The sequence below is a fragment of the Caretta caretta genome, chromosome 6, assembly GCF_965140235.1.
Source record: "Caretta caretta isolate rCarCar2 chromosome 6, rCarCar1.hap1, whole genome shotgun sequence".
In the NCBI taxonomy this organism is placed as follows: domain Eukaryota; kingdom Metazoa; phylum Chordata; order Testudines; family Cheloniidae; genus Caretta; species Caretta caretta.
The window spans coordinates 46,505,241-46,524,935 of NC_134211.1; the positions used below are offsets into that span (position 1 = coordinate 46,505,241).

General features: G+C 42.7%; 1 protein-coding gene across 8 annotated transcripts in view; it reads right to left on the reverse strand.

Moving 5' to 3' along the window:
• NAV2 (neuron navigator 2) overlaps window positions 1–19,695 on the reverse strand; it is a 660,409-nt gene that overhangs the window by 303,695 nt on the left and 337,019 nt on the right. The gene's annotated exons all lie outside the window — the stretch shown is intronic.

The window sequence follows — 19,695 nt, forward strand, 5'->3', positions numbered from 1 at the left end:
TCCCATAAGGAACAGGCCCTAGTAATACTCACATGCAACTCAGCAGGTATAAGGACAGAGTGTTAAATCATGCTTTGAGTGTCCTGCATTGTATTGCGCTGTAACTGTGGTACTAATTTTATATTTTTTGTATATCAAAAGTTAGATAAATAAGAAAACCCCAGAATTTTGTCAAAAACAAGTCTCGTACGTTACTGAGATATTCATGTGAAAACAACAGACAGAAAAGACAAGCCTCTGAAAGTTTATACAGGCCAAATTTGTCTAAGCACAACATGCTCCCTTTTGGGTCAATCAAGGGGTTGGCAAAGCAACAAAGGCAAAGCCCATGACTCCAACCACCAAAGATGACCTATGGTTTTAGTGATCTTCAAAACAGAGATGTCTGTCCAACTGATGGACTGAAGCAATACACTGAATTTTTTTTCAAAGTTTTCCAGCTGGCAGGGATTCATTTGCCTTATGATTGGAATCTTTTGCCTTTACAAAAGAGTAAACACAGATGCACGGACTCCCTATGGAAACCACAACAAAAGAAGCTGATGTTCCCTACTTCTCAAGGTGCCTGGTTTTTCTGCTTGAGGTGAAATGGTATGCAATGAGCTCAGTAAGAGGAACTTACAGAAAACAAAAAACAACCCCACATAATCAGTATTTTAAATTCACATCAGGAGCTGGATTTGTTGTGATTAATAGGTCAATCTTTCAATAGTTTAGCTCAGCATATTAATCACTAACACAAAATTCTTTGATAGGGGTTCTCATCCATTTTTAGACCTGCAACCCTAAACTTCTTTCTCTTCTGACTCCCATATCCCAGTATGCCCTGTGTGACATGTATAAGACTCTTATAAGTTGTTTTAACACACTAACTAAATAAAATTTTTAAAATACTGTAATACATAGAGCAAACTCCTGCTGGTCTTACTCACATGAGTTGTCCCTCTGAAGTCAGTGACCTAATTCTGATATCACTAATATCACTTTAACATCAGTGTAACTCCATTGATGTTAGTGGAGTTACTCATCCTATACCCTTCTTTTGGCAAGATCAGGAGAACAGTATTGTCAACACCAAATGTTCAAAACTCATGAGTCAGGCTCACAAAAAAATCATGATATTGACTAAAATCATGAGATTATGTAAAAATAATAGATTTGTTCTAGGACTGTTGATTAATTGCAATTAATTCACGCAATTAACAAAAAAATTAATCGTCATTAATTGCAGTTTTAATTGCACTGTTAAACAATAGAATAATAATTGAAATTTATTAAATATTTGTGGATATTTTTCTACATTTTCAAATATATTTATTTCAATTACAACCCAGAATACAAAGTGTGCAGTGCTCACTTTATTATTTTTATTATAAATATTTGCACTGTAAAAGTGATAAAAGAAATAGTATTTTTCAATTCACCTCATACAAGTACCATAATGCAATCTCTTTATCGTGAAAGTGCAACATACAAATGTCGATTTTTTTTTTGTTACGTAACTGCACTCAAAAACAAAACAAACAATGTAAAACTTTAGAGCCTACAAGTCATAGAATCGTTACAATACCAGGGTTGGAAGGGACCTCAGGAGGTCATCTAGTCCAACCCCCTGCTCAAAGCAGGACCAATCCCCAATTTTTGCCCCAAATCCCAAATGGCTCCCTCAAGGATTGAACCCTGGGTTTAGCAGGCCAATTCTCAAACCATTGAGCTATCTGTCTCCCGTCGTCCACTCAGTTCTACTTGTTCAGCCCATTGCTAAGACAAACAAGTTTATTTGCATTTACGGGAGATAATGCTGACCACTTCTTATTTACAATGTCACCAGATAGTGAGAACAGGCATTCGCATGGGACTTGTGTAGCCGGCATTGCAAGGTGTTTACGTGCCAGATATGCTAAACATTCATATGCCCCCTCATGCTTCGGTCACCATTCCAGAGGACATGCTTCCATACAGATGACGCTCATTAAAAATATAATGTGTTATTACATTTTTGACTGAACTCCTTGAGGGAGAATACTATGTCTCCTGCTCTGTTTTACCTGCATTCTGCCATATATTTTATGTTATAGCAGTCTAGGACGATGACCCAGGACATGTTGTTCGTTTAACACTTTCACTGCAGATTTGACAAAACGCAAAGAAGGTACCAATGTGAGATTTCTAAAGATAGCTACAGCACTCAACCCAAGGTTTAAGAATCTGAAGTGCCTTCCAAAATCTGAGAGGGACGAGGTGTGGCGCATGCTTTCAGAAGTCTTAAAAGAGCAACGCTCCGATGTGGAAACTACAGAACCCAAACCACCGAAAAAGAAAATCAACCTTCTGCTGGTGCCATCTGACTCAGATGATGAAAGTAAAAATGCGCCAGTCTGCACTGATTTGGACCGTTATCGAGCAGAACCCCTTATCAGCATGGACGCATGTCTTCTGGAATGTTGGTTGAAGCGTGAAGGGACATCATGGAGTATGAATCTTTAGCACATCTGGCATGTAAATATCTTGTTCTCAGTGTTCTCACTTTCAGGTGACATTGTAAACCAGAAGTGGGCAGCATTATCTCCTGCAAATGTAAACAAACTTGTTTGTCTGAGTGACTGGCTGAACAAGAAGTAGGACTGAGTGGACTTGTAGGCTCTAAAGTTTTACATTGTTTTGGTTTTGATCACAGGGGATTTTTTGGACATAATTTGTAAGCTCAACTTTCATGATAAAGAGATTGCACTATAGTACTTGTATGAGGTGAATTGAAAAATACTCTTTCTTTTGTTTTTTACAGCACAAATATTTGTAATCAAAAATAAAGTGAACACTGTACACTTTATGTTCTGTGTTGTAATTGAAATCAATATACTTGAAAATGTAGAAAACATCCAAAAATATTTAAATAAATGGTATTCTATTATGGTTTAACAGTGCGATTAATTGCGAATCATTTTTTTAATTGCGCAATTAATTGCAATTAATTTTTTTAATCATAGAATCATAGAATCATAGAATATCAGGGTTGGAAGGGACCCCAGAAGGTCATCTAGTCCAACTCCCTGCTCAAAGCAGGACCAATTCCCAGTTAAATCATCCCAGCCAGGGCTTTGTCAAGCCTGACCTTAAAAACCTCTAAGGAAGGAGATTCTACCACCTCCCTAGGTAACGCATTCCAGTGTTTCACCACCCTCTTAGTGAAAAAGTTTTTCCTAATATCCAATCTAAACCTCCCCCACTGCAACTTGAGACCATTACTCCTCGTTCTGTCATCTGCTACCATTGAGAACAGTCTAGAGCCATCCTCTTTGGAACCCCCTTTCAGGTAGTTGAAAGCAGCTATCAAATCCCCCCCTCATTCTTCTCTTCTGCAGGCTAAACAATCCCAGCTCCCTCAGCCTTTCCTCATAACTCATGTGTTCCAGTCCCCTAATCATTTTTGTTGCCCTTCGCTGGACTCTCTCCAATTTATCCACATCCTTCTTGAAGTGTGGGGCCCAAAACTGGACACAGTACTCCAGATGAGGCCTCACCAATGTCGAATAGAGGGGAACGATCACGTCCCTCGATCTGCTCGCTATGCCCCTACTTATACATCCCAAAATGCCATTGGCCTTCTTGGCAACAAGGGCACACTGCTGACTCATATCCAGCTTCTCGTCCACTGTCACCCCTAGGTCCTTTTCCGCAGAACTGCTGCCTAGCCATTCGGTCCCTAGTCTGTAGCTGTGCATTGGGTTCTTCCGTCCTAAGTGCAGGACCCTGCACTTATCCTTATTGAACCTCATCAGATTTCTTTTGGCCCAATCCTCCAATTTGTCTAGGTCTTTCTGTATCCTATCCCTCCCCTCCAGCGTATCTACCACTCCTCCCAGTTTAGTATCATCCGCAAATTTGCTGAGAGTGCAATCCACACCATCCTCCAGATCATTTATGAAGATATTGAACAAAACCGGCCCCAGGACCGACCCTTGGGGTACTCCACTTGATACCGGCTGCCAACTAGATATGGAGCCATTGATCACTACCCGTTGAGCCCGACAATCTAGCCAGCTTTCTACCCACCTTGTAGTGCATTCATCCAGCCCATACTTCCTTAACTTGCTGACAAGAATACTGTGGGAGACCGTGTCAAAAGCTTTGCTAAAGTCAAGAAACAATACATCCACTGCTTTCCCTTCATCCACAGAACCAGTAATCTCATCATAAAAGGCGATTAGATTAGTCAGGCATGACCTTCCCTTGGTGAATCCATGCTGGCTGTTCCTGATCACTTTCCTCTCATGCAAGTGCTTCAGGATTGATTCTTTGAGGACCTGCTCCATGATTTTTCCAGGGACTGAAGTGAGGCTGACTGGCCTGTAGTTCCCAGGATCCTCCTTCTTCCCTTTTTTAAAGATTGGCACTACATTAGCCTTTTTCCAGTCATCCGGGACTTCCCCGGTTCGCCACGAGTTTTCAAAGATAATGGCCAATGGCTCTGCAATCACAGCCGCCAATTCCTTCAGCACTCTCGGATGCAACTCGTCCGGCCCCATGGACTTGTGCACGTCCAGCTTTTCTAAATAGTCCCTAACCACCTCTATCTCCACAGAGGGCTGGCCATCTCTTCCCCATTTTGTGATGCCCAGCGCAGCAGTCTGGGAGCTGACCTTGTTAGTGAAAACAGAGGCAAAAAAAGCATTGAGTACATTAGCTTTTTCCACATCCTCTGTCACTAGGTTGCCTCCCTCATTCAGTAAGGGGCCCACACATTCCTTGGCTTTCTTCTTGTTGCCAACATACCTGAAGAAACCCTTCTTGTTACTCTTGACATCTCTGGCTAGCTGCAGCTCCAGGTGCAATTTGGCCCTCCTGATAACATTCCTACATGCCCGAGCAATATTTTTATACTCTTCCCTGGTCATATGTCCAACCTTCCACTTCTTGTAAGCTTCTTTTTTATGTTTAAGATCCGCTAGGATTTCACCATTAAGCCAATCACTTGACAGCCCAAATTTGTTCTTTTAATTTTCCCTCTGCTTTTTGAGCATTTTGGATTCACCTGGGTCATATTTTGAAGCTTTCTCCACACTGCCACGAGGGCTAGAAACTTACCTTTTCTTTAAGAACAAAGGCTGAAATAATCACATATCCACATGACTCCAGCAGCTGGGGCTTTAAGGAAAACAATAATTATCATGAGACTCATGAAAAAATCATGAGAGCTGGCAACACTGAAATAAGCCCTGATACTGCTCCAGGGCCCAGTTCTGCTCCCATTCTACTCACTGGCAAAATACCCACTAATTTGGATGTGCAAAGGATAAAGTCAGAAGAGTAGGAGGATTTAGGCCATAATTCAATTTTTTTTGTAAGTTCTCCAGGCTACATCTATTGTCCAAGTCAGCATTTATGTTCTGTGACAATACATTTAAAAATGTCATCTTTAGAAACTCAATAAAACAAATAATTAACACAATCTCCTGGGAAAGGTCCTGATTTCTACATTCCCCATTCAAGAAAAATAATGACAGCAGCTGTCTACAGCTGTTATCTTCCCAACGAGAAGGGCTGGAAAGGTATTTTCCTTTCAGTGAAAGGTTTATTTCAATGGGGAATGTCATGGCATCCAGAATACAGCTTTATGCTGTACTGTGGGTTTGTGACACTGAGGCTGCTCTATGGTGATGAAGGTAAGAACTGCGCTCTCTCTCTCTCACACCTACGGCAGTAAGAACTGCTAATAAGGGTAACATTTTATGAACTTAAGAGTCAGACTGGAGTTCATAAGAAAGGGCCTTGGACCAAAGGGCAAAAGGTTAAGAGAAAAAACCCTGACTCCTACAACAGCCATTCAGTTTTCCCGGTTTTCTTCTTCTGTTTCCTCTAACTTATCCACTCATTTTATACTGGAAAAAAGGTCCTGAAACACACACATGGCTGCAATGTAATTAAAGGGCAAATCCTTCCTGTCACACTGTAATATCGAGGTCCCTACATTCAGAAACTGATGGAGTTCTCTTGCATGGGAGGCTGTGAAAGGGGTGCAAACTATGAATCTGACTTCACTAAAGCATCCTGTTTGGCCATATGCAAGGAATTGGGGCAGGGTGACAGTGCTGGAGCTATGGACATGCCCTGGCCATCACCCACCAAAGAGCAGGGAGGTAGATAGTGGTGAGGTGGGATAGCAGCGTCAGGACTCTATAGCAGCCACAGTGTGGTATGAAGACGATCAGCAGCCTGAAGGAAAGATTTCTTCCTCACTGTCAGCTGCATGTGCAGCCCACTGGAACGCTGACCAACATTTTCAAATTAATTTCAGGGAGATTTGGGGTGGAAGACCCCGCACGCCTACATTCACCCCACAGTGGCAACTCCTGTTCTCTGGGGCTAGCCTGGCTCCCAACTCCAGTCCACTGACTCTTGCCACAACATTCACTACTGAAAAACAGGCCACTGTAGGCTTTTTTACTAAGCATATGAATCTTCAGAAACTTTATTGCCAATGTACAAGGTGGGATCTTTAATCTGAATATGGCTGTTATAGTAAATCTGTACTTTGTAAAAATAATTATACCCTAGATGCAATTCTTTCCCCCACCCTCCCCCATATAAAACTAAAGTTTTAGCAAATGAAATCTATATATTTTAATTTTTTAATCCTTCACTGTTACTCTAATTCTACTTTTACAAACATGTAAGGTGGAAAGCACTGTCCATATTAACTTTCATTGCAAGTGCCCAGCTTTTTGGGTGTGGAGGGGGAGCACTACAAAAACTGGCTCTTTTCTAAGTGTGTCATAGCATTGTTTGAAAGCTTAGAGGGGAAGTTCGAGCAGGGGGAAATCCCCCAAACCTGTTACAACAACTGTGGCACATAATAGTCTAGTCTCCTGTGGGCTGCAATACTTTGGACTAATTTCAACTGTTGGGTTTAGTGTGTGGGTGTAGGATGGTGTTGATGGCTTGTGATGACTAGATGATCTGGTGGTCCCTTCTAGTCAAAGTCTTTAACTCTGACACTATAAGGGTCAGTATAAATCTCTGGAATCTACTGGCTTGCAGCTTTTCACAAGATTCTGCTATATTCCATGGACTCCATGTGAGAAGAGGCTGTCTTCCTGTCTCTATTAGATTGCCTTCCTTGTGGAAAGGATTGCAGTTTTACTCAATTTGGCTGGAAAGCTTTGTCAAAGGGTGAACACAATGGTAATCGCCTCAGGGTTAACTACCAAGATCCCCATCTTCAAAATAGCCACACAGTCTGAAATGGTCATTAACTTCAAAGTGTGCCTGTTCAAATGCTAAGTACTAAGCTTAATTCTCAAGCCTGGGAAGAACTGAAATACACCCAATTCACTCTAAAACTTCAGGGACAGGCTATTTTATATTTTAAAACAGATTATCTGTTCAATCTCCTTTGATTTCTCCATTTGCTTTGTGAATACAGAGTACTAAGGTGCTACCTCTTTGGGCTAAGTTTTGTGCGCTAGAGCTTTGCTAAATATTAGAGATGGAGGGACTTAGAAATTATTATTTGGACCTTGCCAAAGTATAGAATTCTTGGGAGGTTGAAGATGATGGGCAGTGAAGAGGTAAGAGGACATTTAAAAGAATGAATATGGGAAATATACATTGTTCTCCAAAAACAGTGCACAAGGTTCTGAAAAACCTGCAGAAGTTCTCCAGAGGGGATTCAGTTAAATAAAAAAGCTGTCTCAAAACCCCACTAAATGCAACACCAAAAAGCAGCCAGTGCAGACAGAGAATATAGCTAGAAGATGCTATGCTGAGAAGATGAAGCTAAACAGCAACAAGTGCAGAGAAGATACAGCAAGTCTTCTGAGTGTGCAGACAGAAGCCCACAGCCTTTTCTCCGCCGAGGAAAAGGCACAAGAGGGCAGAGGACTTACCAACAAAAGGCAATAGGAATTCTGCTCCACTTGGGGACAGGCATGATGGAGGTGCAGAACCGGCATGGGACAAAAATCTTTCGAATTCCAGGACGGTGAAGTTTGGGGCACGAAGGTGGACTGTGTAGCCAACACCAAGTAGATCACTAACACTATTTGCCTGAGATTTACATACTTCAGCTCCATAGCTCAGTGGTTTGAGCATTGGCCTGCTAAATGTAGGGTTGTGAGTTTAATCCTTGAGGGGGCCATTTAGGGATCTGGGCCAAAAATTGGGGATTGGTCCTGCTTTGAGCAGGGGGTTGGACTAGATGACCTCCTGAGGTCCCTTCCAACCCTGATATTCTATGATTATTTCTATGATTATTTACCAGTGCAAACAGTCATAATGCACCATAAAATGCTCTCAGTGAGGGATGCCAATTTTTGAAATTCGCTGTTTGGGACCACTGTGATTTTCCATCACCATGTCGGGGCATAGCACCGCTATACTTACAGAAGTTATGTCAACTCCAAAGATATTTTAGGACTGCTATCTGAGGACACATGCAAATTGGAATGGGTCACAACCTTAGAGGAACAATTCTAAACTAGACAGAGGCAACTTCAGTCCAGCTCAAGTGAGAAAAAGGTTTTAGCAACACACATGGAAGTCAGAATTGTAACTCACCCATCTGCACTGCAGAGATACCGCTCCTCACTTCCAGCAGGTGAAGAAATAACTAGTTTCCAAAATTATCCTGCTTGTGAGAAGTGAGAGTTAAAACCAATATGGACCAGATTGACACGGGAATCACAGGTCCAGAATCATTACTATTATTGCACTTCAGTAAAGAATTAGTAAAAATTGAACACTATACACGTGTACATAAGATCATCCCATTAATATGTGTCTCTTGAGGCAGTCTAGCGTTGTTTTATTTATCCTATGAATCACAAGTGCCAACTTTTATTTTTCCCTGGATGCTCCGCCCCACTCTGCCCCCTCTCCTGAGGCCCTGCCCTCACTCCACCTCTTCCTGCCCTACTCCGTGCGCTACCCCAAGACTCCACCCTTGCTCCACCTCTTCCCAATCCACCCCCTCCCAAAAGGCCCCCAGCCCACCCGCTGCTCTCCACCCTCCCTCTAGCACCTCTAGCCAGCTGCCGAACAGCTGATTGGCAGCCCCATGGAACAGCTGATTGGTGGCCCCACCAAATAGTTGTGGCTGGTAAGTGCTGAGCAGCCCCTTTGTTTTTTCTGTGGGTGCTTGAGCCCCAGAGCACCCATGGAGTTGCCTATGCTATGAATATCTAATCCAGGAGCAGGAGTTTTCCACAAACTCTCATTCCCATATCTGATCCACCAACACACAGAGAAAATTTCTGACAGGACATAACACAATTTCCTCAAACCCACAGATATGTGGAAAACATTCTTCAAAATTACACTTGAAAGATTTTTGCGAACCTTGTGTTTTGATTCATAAAACTCACAGTGCTAAGGGGTGAGGGAGGAGGGCTAGGAAAAGAATAACACATCTGCCTAGGGACTGCTTCCAAAAAATATATTCCAGGCACTACTTTGGAAGTGCACCACCATACTTTCCTTACAGATGCAGGGTTTTCCTGTACAATACAAAGTTAAGGCTCTCTTTGGTTAAGTTGAAACATGCAGATAAGATTACATGAGCTGGAGATCGAAGCTTTGCCATCATGCTAACTGCAGTCTTCATCTGAAACATTTAGGTCAGATATTGTTCCCTTAAGAAGATTACATTGGATAGTTTGAAACTTAAGGAGCAAGTACAATAAAAAGTATGCTTATGTAAGTTTATTCCAATCTACTTTTATTTATGACTGACAGCTCAGTTAAATACCTCATCCTAGGCTTTCAGTATTCGTGATTCACAGAATTAGATCATCAGGAGAGTTCTTATTTTGTTTCATCAGTGCCTTTATTCCACTGCCTGCCATTTAGCTTTAGCAATAATCCATCTGAGAAGCCACATACTCTCATACAGCCTATAATAGGAAGCTAAAAATGCACATTGCATTGCCAGCTCTAACGGATATATCTGTTCCCCCACCTTTTGACTGTTGTAGCCAGAGGGAGCAGAACACATGGACTGAATGAGAGAACAGAGTATGTGAGCAGAGCTTGGATTTAATAATACCGTTTGTTGAGGCTCCTGGATAACAGAACAAAGGCAGTTGTTACTGTAAGCATTTCAGAGAGCTTGTATAGTCTTTGGGGCACAATCCTGCAAACATTTTATTCACACAAATAGCTTCTAGTCACGAGAGTAGCCATTTGCAGGATCACATCCCCTGTCTTCTGGAACATTTGTTTGGATAGAGAAAGTTTACACAGCTTGTGCCGAGAAGTATTCCATGGGAAAGAAAACCTATTCAGCCCCTTCCACTCACTTGCCAACTCTCTCCATTGCTTCTACCCTCACTTCCCTCTGGTGCACTAGCAATGCCCCATAAAAGACAAGGAAGTGTTCATTACAAGCAACATTTCTGCTGAGAGAAATTTGTATCAAATTTAATATGTTTGCTTTGGTCCATTATAATTACGTGTTACAATCTGGACCCACTGTAAACAGCATGTGTTGTATTATCACGACCCAATTAATTTTCAGGTACTGCAGGGAACAGGCAAACCTGGGCTGGAAGAAAAGAGACTACAGATGAGAATTACTGTTGGCTTCCATTATAGGAAATGTTACCAATTCAAGTAGTACGTACACACACGTGGACAGAGTGGCTGCTCTGTTTCCTAATGCTGTGGTTGTTTTTTGGTGAAAGACTAATTAACAAACATAAGGAAGAAATTTAATCAAAGGGTGATTACTGCCATAAGTGGTCCCAAGCAATTGTCTCATGGTAGTCATGTGTTGACTCCCATTATGTATCTCTGTTCTTCTGTGTACTCAGATTTTGCTCAGCCACTAGAAACCAGTGTCCTGCTCAGGTGCCAAAAATGTTTCAAACTGTTATGCTTGTTCCACTGACACCATCCTTGAGGCGTCATAGGATCTGTCACCTCCTTTGAAACATCTCTGGGCCATCTTTGAGGAAGATCATTTTTGATGGACTGAATGTGGGTAATGGTATAACAATAAAGGCAATATTATTTTCCATTAAAATGGAGCCCTTCATTCTCAAGGATCAAAAAATGCTGTACAAACTCTGGGCTAAATTCCTGGAAAAACCCTGTTGACTTCAATGGAATTACTACACCAACATACACTTGACCATATATGCCTCACTATTGAATCAGAGGGTAAAGACTGGCAGCTAACTAGACCACAGTGCAACAGAAGGAAGGAGAAATTTTGACCAAACCCCTACAAAAATTGCACAGGGAACTTTAATGTCAATACAGAACGAAGAGCACCTTAGTGTTTAAGGCGCTGTCTTTAGAAGCCCCACACATAGTAACCTACATTGTACTTCACTGAAAAGGTTACCGCAGAACATGCGTGCAGTTTGTAGGACCTGACAACCTATAGGTTAGACTGCAGAGAAGATTTTTACAGTTTATCTACATTCTTCTACTAAATATACTGCAATAAATTTTTGTCTAAATTAAAAGGATAACTAAGAGGCAATTAATGTTAAGTACAAAAACTCATAATTTGATAATCATCCACTAACTTAATTAAGATCAGACACTAATCACTTATGAAAATCAAATTTGCTCTGCTAATGGTACTGAACCACACTACTCTGAAGTGAGTCAGGAGATATATGTTAAGTTTGCTTCCACATGCCACCAAAATACGGTTTGTTGTCAGCTTCCAAGGCTGGCTGACATCAAGTTATAATACATTACATCATGTGACAGTTTTCATGCATTACATTAGAAAGAGATCTTTCGATCTCAGACATACGGTATTCATTTTTCTGTTTTCAAACAAAACAGCAAGTACTTGTGGTCTAATGGTATTTTGCAATTAGAAGATTAGGTATTTGATGAAGCAAATAATTACCAGTATTAAAGCAGATAAAACAATATCAGTTAACAGTAGAATTTTCAAAAGCACTCAGTGTTGTCCTCACTTTGTTCCCACTGACTTCACGGGGAAGTTAGTGCTTTTGAAACTCCCATCCTCAATGTAAACAAGCAGACAACTCCAGCCTGTGCCCATTATATAGCAATGTCTCAAGTTATGGGACAGCAATGAGTTCTATCTCAGAGTTCACATGCTATGTACCTGAGTCCTGTGGGGATATTTTTTCCACTTTACATTTGCAATTATAATATCAACAGCTGTGAAATAATTGATTGGAATGAGTGCAGGTTATTTTCTCAAGCCAGGAATCATGGAGCTACACTCCATCTCCTCCAAATTCAGGAGGAAACCTCCTCCAGTTTCCTACAGGAACAAGAGTGCCCTACTTCACACAGGAGTACTGGATGATATGCAGAAAGAAAAAAGTGTCTGATATTTAGATCGCCTACTGTGAAACTTTTGAGAAACAATGCTTAATATGCAGAATTTTCCCCAAAAAGTCTTCTTGAGCTACATCCAAAAGGTAAGAAGGCAATCCATAGATGTATTTTGCAAACACTAACTAACAGGTGATAGACTTTCAGGTCACAGGTATTATACTGGGAACTAAAGGGCTAAAAGCAACAGCTGGGCAGCCCTGTTCAGTTCTTTATCTGGAACTGAACAAATGTACCTGAGGTACATCGTGGGAACACAGAAGTTGCCATACTATACACCAATGGTCCATCTAGACTCATGTCCCATCTCCAGCAGTGACTAGTACCAGTTTCACCACAGGGACCACCATAATAAAGAACCACCATAAATATGAAATTTTGCAATAATAAACACAAAGGGGATTTTTCCCCCTAACCTCAGAGTGCTGTGGATTTGTTCGAAAGCAACCATTGGTAGAGGTGCATCTTAGGGACAAACTATATACAGTCTTAACCTAGAACTGAAATTCAGCTGCCAAAATCTTCAGTCAGTCTCGCTGCCCATTATAAGAGGACTCCTTGAATTACCAGGATCAACTGGCATAATTCTAACACTAGTTGGCCTACTTAGAATCATAGAATATCAGGGTTGGAAGGGACCTCAGGAGGTCATCTAGTCCAACCCCCTGCTCAAAGCAGGACCAATCCCCAATTAAATCATCCCAGCCAGGGCTTTGTCAAGCCTGACCTTAAAAACTTCTAAGGAAGGAGATTCTACCACCTCCCTAGGTAACGCATTCCAGTGTTTCACCACCCTCCTAGTGAAAAAGTTTTTCCTAATATCCAACCTAAACCTCCCCACTGCAACTTGAGACCATTACTCCTTGTCCTGTCCTCTTCTACCACTGAGAATAGTCTAGAACCACCTCTCAGGTAGTTGAAAGCAGCTATCAAACCCCCCCCTCATTCTTGTCTTCTGCAGACTAAACAATCCCAGTTCCCTCAGCCTCTCCTCATAACTCATGTGTTCCAGACCCCTAATCATTTTTGTTGCCCTTCGCTGGACTCTCTCCAATTTATCCACATCCTTCTTGTAGTGTGGGGCCCAAAACTGGACACAGTACTGCAGATGAGGCCTCACCAATATCAAATAGAGGGGGACGATCACATCCCTCGATCTGCTCGCTATGCCCCTACTTATACATCCCAAAATGCCATTGGCCTTCTTGGCAACAAGGGCACACTGCTGACTCATATCCAGCTTCTCGTCCACTGTCACCCCTAGGTCCTTTTCCGCAGAACTGCTGCCTAGCCATTCGGTCCCTAGTCTGTAGCTGTGCATTGGGTTCTTCCGTCCTAAGTGCAGGACCCTGCACTTATCCTTATTGAACCTCATCAGATTTTTTTTGGCCCAATCCTCCAATTTGTCTAGGTCCTTCTGTATCCTATCCCTGCCCTCCAGCGTATCTACCACTCCTCCCAGTTTAGTATCATCCGCAAATTTGCTGAGAGTGCAATCCACACCAGTGTTATGAAGATATTGAACAAAACCGGCCCCAGGACCAACCCCTGGGGCACTCCACTTGACACCGGCTGCCAACTAGACAGCCCATACTTCTTTAACTTGCTGACAAGAATACTGTGGGAGACCGTGTCAAAAGCTTTGCTAAAGTCAAGAAACAATACATCCACTGCTTTCCCTTCATCCACAGAACCAGTAATCTCATCATAGAAGGCGATGAGGCACATGAGGTGCTTCTCCCAAATTCACACTGATAGAATGGAACTACTCCCCATCCAACCTGGTAAAATCTCATTCAGCTTCAAAGGACATTAGTAATTTGAGCCTGGGATGGAGGGGGGAACAGAGGCCCTTGGAGGGTTCACTAATTCTTGGAGATTGTCAGTGCTGTCCCCACAAGACAGGAAGCCCATTAAGTATCAGCTTTTCAGCCACAATGGCAAAGTGAAAAGGATCTCTTGGCTTCAACTTTGTAATTAGAATTTAGTAACTAGACAGGTCAGAAATGGGTATAGCACCGAGGATCTTTTCCTTTCATGTACAGTTCCTTTCTTGTGCAAAGTGTTACAACAGCTGCAGTTGTCAAAGAGAGAAATGGCCAGTATCAAAAGGGGAAAGAGCAGATCTCTGCCAAGAAGACTGTTAAAAGAGGGGCAAAATGTTTTTTTTTACTGATAGACAGTATCTAGAAAGAACTAAGGACATTGCCCTTGGGTAGAGACGAAGTTTACTTCTACTGAAAAAAAAAAAAATTTAAGCCAGCCTGTTTGTCCAGGTATGTGCCAGATCTCTATCAAGTTCATGCTAGTTCCTTTCAATACTTTAAAAGGCTAAAAAACAGCTGATTACACATTAACACACGTGAGTCAGTTCTTCCACATCCCAGCCAGTTTTCCCAGACTTGCTGTTCCTTTGAATCTGAAATTACTTTAAAAAAGATTGACAGGTTGACTGTAGATATTATCAGCACCCAGCCTAAACCCACAGGATTAAATATAATGGAAGTGTTTGCCTATTAAAGGAACACATTTATATACCCCCAAACTGATGCTTGTAATTGGTGTCAAGTATCTATCCACTCTGGTGCAACTACACTGTGAACATTAAAGTAAAACTGATCAATCATAATGGCTCATGTGGCTTTCCTTAAAGCCACCAGGTGGCAATAGCAGCCCAGTTAACCAGTGCAGAAGCAGTGAACTCTAGGAAGTATTTATTCTTACCCCATATCCTTCTAAAATAAGGCTCAATTTAATTTGCTAGCAGTTAAACTCTATGTCAGTCTAATTAAGTATAAAAAAGGAAACCATATGACCATAGTTATTGTACTTGGGATTCCAAAGATCTAACCACTTCTGGGCAATAATGAGAATCTTTGAATATAAAGTCCGATTTGGCTAATATCACCGTATCCTGGACTATGTTCAGAATGTTCAGCAATAGTGTGCACATTGTATCAGCCCATTATCAGATGCAGCTTACTCCTCTTCCAAACGGATCCCTCTCTATGGGCACCAGTGCAAGGGTGGGGGGAACATGGCCCTGCATCATCCCACTCTCTTTTAGGGCACCAGCTGATCCTCTGATGGTAACAGCTGTACACAGGAAGCCATTAGCTCTGCATAACAACATTATCAAACCCGCTAATTTATAGACAATGCCACAAAATCTTATATGCCGATAGATGCTCACTATATATATATCTCACTATACACACTATATATATATAGCTCACTATACACACCCTGCTTGTATATAGTGTTCTGGTAACACCTGGGAAGGCAGAGAGGGAACAGTCCAAGAGCTACCAATCTGTGGCCTTCAAGTGGGCTGTGCAAGGGTTATTAAAAAAGCAAATTTGAATGCTTTAGAAGGTATCAGAATGACAGTAACAATGAATCTTACCAGCACAGGGACCAACAATGCACACTCTACCCATAATGCCATCACCCTGGTCTGGATGAGCCAATTCATCGGGTTGGTCCAGTTCAGACACATTCAGTTGAATTCCAAGATGGATGCCAGTTAGTGCTAGTTGTGGTGGTGTTTCTTTAATAAGATATTAGTCCCAATATACTGGACTGAGACCACCATCACATTTCACACATGGCACTGAATAGATGGCGCAGATCAAACAGGCCACCATCAGAGCATAACGTTTCCAGTCCCTACTGATCTGAAATAGGGACAGTGATGTAATGACTTGTCATTTCACATTTTACCTCAATTCTATTTTTGAAAAAGATTTAAAAACCAAAAAATTAGTATTTCATTTTGAGTCAAACAAAACGCTTTGTTTGACTCCAAACAATTTCTTTTTTCAATTTTTTGATACAACCAGTGAACCAAAAAACTCAGTGATTCACACAGTTCTGACCACCAGGACCAGGCAGCTCTCTGCAGCGTGGGGCAACCTCTAGGGGCACTGTGCCAAAGGGAAAGAGGAGCTAGGGCTAAGTACTTGGCAGAGCCAGTCTCCACCTGCCTGAAACCTTCCTCCGTCACATATCCCTGCTATGCCCTGAAAACTGGCTGTTGCTGAGTCCCACTGGGAAGCAACAGGGGGCAAATAAGCTCCCATATATTAGACAGTTGTTGAAGTTGATCAGACCTGGGAGAGTGCCAAAAATGGCTGAAGAGTTCAACTAGCTGGGAAGAAGGCAGTGTGTGGGGGGGAAATAAGGCAGATGCAGAGCAGGAGACTTCGGGGGCAATTCTGATGCTTTGGGAAGGGCGCATTGCAATGGAGGGGAGGCAGAGACTAAGGAAGGAAGCATTACTGTAAGCAGAAAAAAGTAAGGGGGTGGTGGTGGAAGAAGAGTTGTGAACCAAGTTTTCTTGGCTCCTGTCCGTCATCAGAATCCCAAGGCTAAGTACATTCATCCTTGGAAGTCTACAATACAATTTATGTCATTCAGGGATATGCATAAGCCATCCCTCTAAGCAAGAGTTACATTGACCTAAGCGCCAGTGTGGACTGCGCTATGTTGGTGGGAGAGCTTCTCCCACCGACATAGCTACCACCACTCACGGGGGCTGGAGTAATTAAGTCGACGGGAGAGCTCTCTCCGATCATCTTAGAGCATCTGCACTAGCCATGTTGCAGCTGCACCACTGTAAGCTCTGTAGTGCAGCCATAGTCCCTGGTGCTAAGGGTGGTAGGCAAAACCCATCATGATCTTTTGTTGAAGGAATAGTTCTGTGGCTGAAAGTTACACACCACAACTATTTGACCCAACTTGGTTGGGTTTTTAATACCAATTCCAGTATTGTGTGTAATTTTGTTTATAAAGCTACATTATGATCTAGACTGCAAGATGCATGCCAGCTGACGTTTCTTATTTGTTATAAAAATATTTACTTTACAATCAGCTATATGGCTGCATAATTAATGCTCTGTCCTTGTTAAACCCACTGGCATAGGGAGGAGGAGTAATATCTTCAAAACTTTGCATGAACCTGTAGCTGTGCATCTCCCTCTCAATGATCACAATTGATATCTCCTTCAGAAAAACTAGCCCAGATTCTTAGCTAAGCTACACTCAGTGCGGGACGTGTGTGTGTGTGTGTTAGTTAATAGGGGCTCTATACCGCAACTTTGCAGCTCCCTAGTTTGTAGATCAGTTTGGTCTTCATTGTTTGAGCTCCAACTTGTACCCACTTGCCTATGACCTCAAAGGACAGTTCTAACAGCTATGGATTGCTGGAACACAGTGGTTCTCCAGCCATAATCCCTCTGCCAGGAGCCATAGAGCAACTGAACTGTCTATAAACAAGGGTAACTGCTTAAGCAAAGGAAATCTCCAAGTAGGTCAGCACAAATCAGCCAAAATATAGAAGAGAGACAGCACCCTAAGCACATTCTATCTACCTATAGCCTTTTTATATCTATAACCATCCATTCTTTTCTTTTACATTTTTCAGTTCAGGAAAGTGAAAAACAGAGTGGTTACTAATCTTTCATAACTATTATTCTTTAAGATGCGTTGCTCATGTCCATTCCACATTAGGTATGTGCACACCATGGGCACCACTGCTGTGGATTTTCCCCTCAGTGGTATCTGTTGGGCCAGCTCTAGGGCCTGCTGGGCTATGCGCTTATGCACCGGTATAAGGGGCCCCACTGGCCACGCACACCCTCAGGTACTTCTTACCAGTTAACTCTGACACATGGGGGGAAGGGTGTGAGTCACAGAATGGACATGAGCAATGAGCTCAAAAAACAACAGTTACGAAAGGTTAGTAACTTATTTCTTCAAGCGCTTGCTTATGTCCATTCCATCTTCGGTGAATCACAAGCAGTACCCCAGGAGGTGGGCTCATAGTTCATGGACATGCTGATTGCAACACTGCTCTTCTGAAACTGGTGTCGTCTAGGGCCTGTTGCGTGATGGCGTAGTGGGAAGCAAAGGTATGCACCAACAACCAGGTTGCAGCTCTGCAGATGTCCTGGATTGGGTCCTGCACGAGAAATGCTGCTGACGAAACCTGAGTTCTTCTGGAATGAGTGGTTAAGATGGCCAGAAGCAGGATATTCACCTGCTCATAGAAAGTCTGAATATAGGCGGTTATCCAGAATGACATCCTCCAGGCTGACACAGGAAGCCCTTTGATCCTTTCCACTATTGCTGCGAAGAGTTGCGTGGAATTGCAGTATTGCAGAAGGGTTTAGTCCATCTCAATATAAAAAGGAAGAAGAAGCCTGAAGTCCAAGGAGTGAAGCCACCATTCCTCAGAGTTCCTGTGAGGTTTCAGGAAGAAGACTGGTAAGAAAATGGCTTGGTTGTTATGGAATTGTGACACCACCTTTGGAAGGAAGGCCAGATGGGGGTCACAGCTGGACCTTGTCCTTAAAGAACACCGTGTAAGGTGGTTCTGACGCAAGGCCTTGATTTCCAAGACCCTTCTGCCAGAGATGATCACCACCAGGAAGGTGACCTTCCAAGAGAGAAGTAGCAGAGGGCATGATGGTAGCAGCTCAAAGGGGGGACCTGTGAGTCTTGACAGAACCAGGTTTAAGTCCCATGTGCGGGGCGGTTGGTTCACAGACCTGAGGATAGAGCCTATCCATCCCCTTGAAAAAACGTACTGTCATCTTGTGGGAGAACACTTGACCTGCCATTCACTGGAGGGTGGAAGGCTGAGATGGCTGCTAAGTGCATCTGAATAGACAAGATGACCAGGCCCTATTGCTTTAAGTGGAGCAAATAGTCCAAGATAGAATGAGGGGAGATGGAGATGGACAGAGAACATATTCAGAAGCCCAAAAAGTTAAATGCTTCTACTTGGCCAAGTTGGTAACCCTGGTGGAAGGCTTTCTACTGCCTAGCATGATCTGCCAAACCTGTTCCGAGCAGGCCTGTTCTTCAGGGTTCAGCCATGCGACATCCATGCAGTTAGGTTCAGGGAGGAGAGGTTCAGGTGAAGCAACTGGCCGTGGTCTTGTGAAATCAGGTGCAGACAGAGTGGGAGTGAGAGTGGGGTTGTCATCGAGAGATCCAGGAGCGTGCCAAACCAATGCTGGCACAGCCCCTCCGGAGCTATCAGAATAACTTTTGCCTTTTCCCATTTGATTTTTAGGAGGCCTTTGTGAACCAAGGGGATCGGGGGAAAGGTATAAAGAAGGAGATCCAGCCACGGGAGCAGGAAAGCATCAGAGATGGAGCCTGGGCTGTGTCCGTGCAGCGAACAAAACTAATGGCATTTCCTGTTCTGCCTCGTAGTGAACAGGTCCACTTGAGGAGGCCCCCACCTTTGGAAGATGGATCTGGTGACCTCTGGGTGAAGGAACCACTCCTGGGGAGAGAAAAAGGATTTGTTGAGGTGATCCTCCAGTACATTCCAAGTTCATGGGAGATGTGATGCCT